The sequence below is a fragment of the Trichechus manatus genome, unplaced genomic scaffold (assembly GCF_000243295.1).
Source record: "Trichechus manatus latirostris isolate Lorelei unplaced genomic scaffold, TriManLat1.0 scaffold00240, whole genome shotgun sequence".
Taxonomy (NCBI): Eukaryota; Metazoa; Chordata; class Mammalia; order Sirenia; family Trichechidae; genus Trichechus; species Trichechus manatus.
Window position 1 is genome coordinate 3,027,699 of NW_004444176.1, and position 6,197 is coordinate 3,033,895.

A 6,197-nucleotide genomic window follows, 5' to 3' on the forward strand; every position below is an offset into this window, starting at 1 on the left:
CTTCATGAGTTGTTTTATTTCATCAAGGGTAATCTCTTCCCTCTCTACATCTTTAACTAGATCAGCAAAGTCCTTTTCATATAAGGTAACATTTACAGGTTCCAAGGATTAAGATCTAGTATCTCTGGAGACCATTACTGATCTTACTACAAATTTGTTTTCACTTATGCTACTACGCGTACATCAACCAGACTGTCTGGGAAGGGGAGGCCACCTGTTACACATGGTCACTCAAAGTTAGAGGCTTGAACATAAGTTGCTGAGCCTGCTGGAGCCTGTTGCTTCCTCAGTCACCATGGCAAGAGAAGAGACAACTGGAGGGTTATTCATATGCTTTAATCCACCCAGACTTGACATATATTTGCTCTTCACAACCATAATTCTGTGAATTATGTGGGAGACACATTTTATTATGTTTGTCTTACAAATAAGAAGGAATTAAGTGATCCCTTCAAGGGCAGAGAAAGAATGGCTGGTATATGCAGGACTTCAACCCAGGTTTCGTGACTGCACATTAATGTTCTTTACTCCGTCTTTCACTGCCTTAAAGACCTTGGAACCTGTTGACCAGTATGTGAGAGAAACAGCTTCTCTAATAGTATCAGTGCATTATCCCATGGCCGAATTTCTGATTTCAAACTAACAATTCAGAATTGCTTTACTTTATTTAACGGGTATCAAGGTAAGTTTTTTATTTCATGTACAATTTTAGTAAGTAGTAAAATTCATGCAAAAGCAGTGGGGAAGTTATATATAGTGAGTTTTTTGATCCCAGAATAAGAAGTTTTAAACATTTTTCTAAAGCAGTGAGGTAAGGCTGGGGTATAAATGTCAAAAAGTCGGTCAGTACAGAGTTAAGTCATATGTATGAAACATCATGTTGCTTTCCAATAAATGAACCAAAAAAAAAAAAAAAATCCAAAAATAGGATAAACGATACCCTGATTGAGTAGGTGGTAATTTTATCATGTTCACTATTTGCTGGCCTCTAATTAAAGGTAAACACCTCTAAATGAAAGCTAAAACAAAGCAAAAAAAGAAAGAAAAAAGAAATATGAGTAAAATTACACTTCCTTAAGCAATAAAAGGGTCCTAATTGAAAAGCAAGATTCGTACTCCATTTTTACCTTTATTCCATAATCTCACCCTTATTATTACTAGCACATCCATAAATACTGACAGTGATGTGGCTAATAGCACAGTTTTTTGTTTGGTCAGAACTGGGTTTAAACCTTGAATTTGAATTCTCCTCATACTAGCTATGTAATTGTAGAGTATAGCATAATTTCATGAATTCTCAACGGCAAAATGGGTGTAATAACACTACATAAATTCAGTTATTCTAAGGGTTAATTGGAAAGATATGTGTCTACCTACATATATCATCAATGGTTGTTGAACATAATGAATGCTTAAAGTGGTTATGCGTTAAAGATTGGTAAACATAAGACCTTTATACGCCAGGCTTGTAAAGTGAAACTCTGAAAGGATTAGGAGGAAGATGGTACAGAGTGGTTAGCAGAGGATGGATGTCCTACTCAGGACTTCAGATTCAAATAAAAAATGTAAAATATTATGCCTCCATAAGAACAGGTTCAAATAAAAAATTTGAAAACATGGAGGGTCCTCAGCAGAATAGATATGCTGGTAAAACGTGTCTATAATCTATGAACTTTCAAACTTTGATCTCTGTGACTCAGCTATGGGATAACAATTAGAAAGAATGAATTCAAGAAAATGAGACTCTTTCAATCCATGCTAAAGTATAGATTTCAACCTATAAATTAAATAAAAGAATGACTCATACAGAAATACTGTCACAGCCAGCATATGAACTGAAGGGCAATGAGAAACACTAGAGGGCTAGAATATCTCAGTGGACTCAGTATGTGTTGAAAGGCAAGTAATCGAGTGAGACTACCAGATGTTAAATGTTCGCCTATATTTTAGAGCATTGTATGTTACCAACCACCTTTTGCAAAACTAGCTTAAAGGCTATCATTACATCCTAATATTATACCTAATGTTGTATCTAACGCTAACACTAATTGAACTAGTGCATTCGACAAATCTGTTGCAAAAAACTCTTTAAAGTGTTAAAAAGCAAAGATGTCACTTTGATGAATAAGGTGCACCTGACCCAAGCCTTAGTATTTTCAATCACATCATATTTCATGTGAAATATGGACAATGAAAAAGGAAGACCAAAGAATTTACCCATTTGAGTTATGGTATTGGAGAAGAATATGGAATATACCATAGACTGCCAGCAAAATGAAAAAATCTGTCTTAAAGGAAGTACAGTCAGAATGCTCCCTAGAAGACAGGATAAACAGACTTTGTCTTGCTTAATTTGGACATATCATCAAAGGACCAATCACTAGAGAAAGACTCATACTTGGTAGAGTATTGGGTTCCAAAAAGCAGGAGACACTCGATTGACACAGTGGCTGCAGCAATAGACTCAAATATACCCACTATTGTGAGGATGGTGCAGGACCAGGCAATGTTTGTCCTGTTACACATAAGATCACTATGAGTCAGAGACAACTAGTGACACTTAACAAAAAAACAACACTAATCAAGCTCTGTTGTAGAGTCCAAAAACAAACCTATACATTGATTTTTTGTAAGAGTGCTAAATCCATTCGACAGAGAAAGAATAGTCTCCTTAATAAATGGTTCTGGAAAGACAGGGTTTCCACATACATAAAAATGAAGTTGGACTCATAACTCACACCATATATGAAAATGAAATAAAAATGGATTAAGGAACTAAATGTAAGAACTAAAACCATAAAATTCTTAAGAAGAAAACATAGCGGTACTGCTTCAGGACTTCACTACCTAGTATTTAACAATAGATTCTTAGAGATGACACCAAAAGCACAAGAAATAAAAGATAAAATAGATAAATAGGACTTTTGTTCATCAAAGGACTTTATTAACATATAAAGAGACAACCTACAGATTTTGGGAACTATATACCTGGTAAGAGTTTAATATCCATAATACATAGCTTTAAAAAAACCACAACTTAACAACACAAAAGCAAACAACCCACTCAAAAAGTGGGCAAAAGACTTAAATAAATATTTCACCAAAGAAGAAATATAAATGGCCAACAATCACGTTTAAGATGCTCAACATCATTAGTAAATAGGGAAATGCAAATTAACAACAATGAGCACTCAGCAGTTAATTAAAAAGTTAAACATAGAATTACCACTTGACTCTGTAATTTCACTCCTAGATATACACCCAAGAGAAATGAAAACATATGTCCACACCAAAACTCATACACAGATATTTGTAACAGCATTGCTCATAATAGCCAGAAACTGAAAACAACCCAAAAAATGTCTATCGGCTGATGAATGGATAAACAAAGTGTACATATAAAAATGTACACAGTACATACAAACAATGGAATATTCCAAAAACTAAACCTAACTTGTTGCCATTGAGTTAATTCTGACTCATAGTAACCCTGCAGGACAGAGTAGAACTGCCCCATAGGGTTTCCAAAGAGTGGCTGGTGGATTTGAATTGCTGATCTTGCAGTTAGCAGCCGAGCTCTTAACCACTATGCCACCGAGGTTCCAATGGAATATTAATCAGTCATAAAAAGGAATGAAGTATTGATACATGGTACAATGTGGATAAATTTTGAAAACCTAATGCTAAGTGAAAGAAGACAATCCCAAAAATCCCACATTATATGGTTCCATTTATGTGAAATGTCCAAAATACACAAATCTATAGAGACAGGAAGTAGATTAGTAGTTTTTTAGGGTTGGGGAGGATGGAGGTGGGTGGGTGATAGCTAAATGGTACAGGGTTTCTTTTAGAGGTGATAAAAATATCCTAAAATTAATGGTGGTGATGGTAATACAATGCTGTAAATATGCTAAAACCCACTGAATTGTACACTTTAAAAGGGTAAGTCATATGTGAATTATATCTCAATAAAGCTGTTGCCAAAAAAAAAAGACAAAAACAAGAAAACAACAATGAGATATCCCTCCACGCCCACTATGATGGCTACGATATTTAAAAAACAAAACATAGGTTTTGGCAAGACTGTGAAGAAATTGGAACCCTCATCCACTGCTGCTGTGATTGTGAAATGGTACAGCCACTGTGTAAAACAGTTTGGAGTTCCTAAAAAAATTAAAGATAGAACTACTATATGATCTAGCAACTCTACTCCTAGGTATATACCCAAAAGAATTGAAATCAGGAATGCAAATAGATACTTATATACCAAAGTTCTTTGCAGTATTATTCACAACAGCCATCCGGTGGAAACAACCTAAATGTCCATCAACAGAAGAATGGATAAACAAAATGTGGTATATCCATTTAGTGACATATTAGTCATAAAGAGAAATGAAGTCCTGGTACATGCTGCAATGTGGGTGAACCTTGAAAACAAGATGAGGGAAATAAGTTAGTCACAAAAAGACAAACATTGTATGATAAACCACTTTTACATGAAATATCAAGAACAGGAAAATGTCTGTTGTTGTTAGGTGTCGTCAACTTGATTCTGACTCATAGTGAGCCTATAGGACAGAGTAGAACTGCTCAATAGGTTTTCCACCCACGGTGGATCAGTGGTTGAAGTGTTTGACTGCTAACTGAAAGGGCAACAGTTTGAACCCACCAGCTGCTCCCTGAAAGAAAGATCTGGCAACCTGTTTCCATAAAGATTTAAAACCTTGAAAAGCTTATGAGCAGTTCTACTCTGTCCTATAGGGTTGTTACTAGTCAAAAACAACTCAACAGCAGTGTGCTTAGCTTTTTGTTTTTGTTTTTTGTTTTTTTTTTTTTTTTTTGGTGAATCTTTACAGAAGCAGATCATAAGGTCTTTTCTCCCTAGGAGTTGCTGGTGAGTTTAAACTGCTGGTCTTTCAGGTAGCAGCTGAACAGTTACCAAGGATTGGAGGGAAGATGAAAAAGGTAGTCATTGACTGTAGGGAACTGTGCTTCTATTAAGGGTAATGGAAGAAATTGGAAAATGTTAGTGGTGATGGTTTCAAAACATGATGAACACAATTAATGTCACTAAATTGTTCATGTAGAAAATGTTGTAATAGCAAATATTTCATTTTATATATGTATATATCATAAAAAATGGAATCTAAAAGTTTTGTGCATCCAAAGAACATTATCAAGAAAGCGAAAAAAGAGGCAGAGCCAACATGACACTCTAGACAAATGCATCAAGCCATCCCTCTGAAGTAAAGACCAGAAAAACTAAGTATAACAGATACAAATGTCAATTCTGGGACCCTAAGAATCAAATGAAGGGTTAAAGAACTAGATCAAACGCTGAATGGAACAAGAACTGAAGGAAAACAGAGGACAAGGAGAGATACAGAGTGGAGATCTTCTGCCAACTAACACAGCACAGTATTGCCATCTTGGAGCATAGCCAGCAACGACAGAGAGCACTGGACAAGATTTACATGAAGGCAACTTCACGACTTCACGGAGCTCCATACAGGAAACAGAGCACCTAGTAACCAGGGAAAGATACTTTCCCACCCTTCACCTTTCTGCCCTGTATGGCATCCCCACAGCTTCCCTACAGGCAATGCCACACCATTCAGCTAGAGAGCTACTGGAAAGCCGCCAGCCCAGGTCCACCCTCCCAACTGCCCAACTCTCACTATGCCATTTTTCTCCTTTCTTCCTTTTTTTTCTCTCTCCCACCTAGCCCTTTCCTGCCAGACTCTAGGTCTGCCCCACCCCCACCCATCAGTTACTCTTTTTAACCGTTTATCCCTCTTTTATTTTCTTTGTTCCCCCTACCTAGCCCTGTGTGCATCCGCCACTTCTCGACGGGCCTCACTATGCCACTGCAGCTACAGCATCACCAGTTCAGGCCTGCCACCACACCAGGCCCGCACTACCCCTCCCTTCCTGACTCTCAACCAGCTGATGAACAGAGGCATGTAAGCCTGTACCACTCCCCCTCTGACATCCCCAATATCTGGTAAGGGTCTGTGAATGCTCCCACACAACTGGACCAACATCAGGAGGCAGACAGCACCCAATCAGTCGGCCCTCAGCCACTTCGCTAAACCAGTGTACAGTAAAGTGAGTTCTTACTACCTGCTGCTGCCCTTCCCATCTGGAGAAGGTGATGAGAGTTATCATGCCCACAGACAAGCAAGCAGCACAGCACG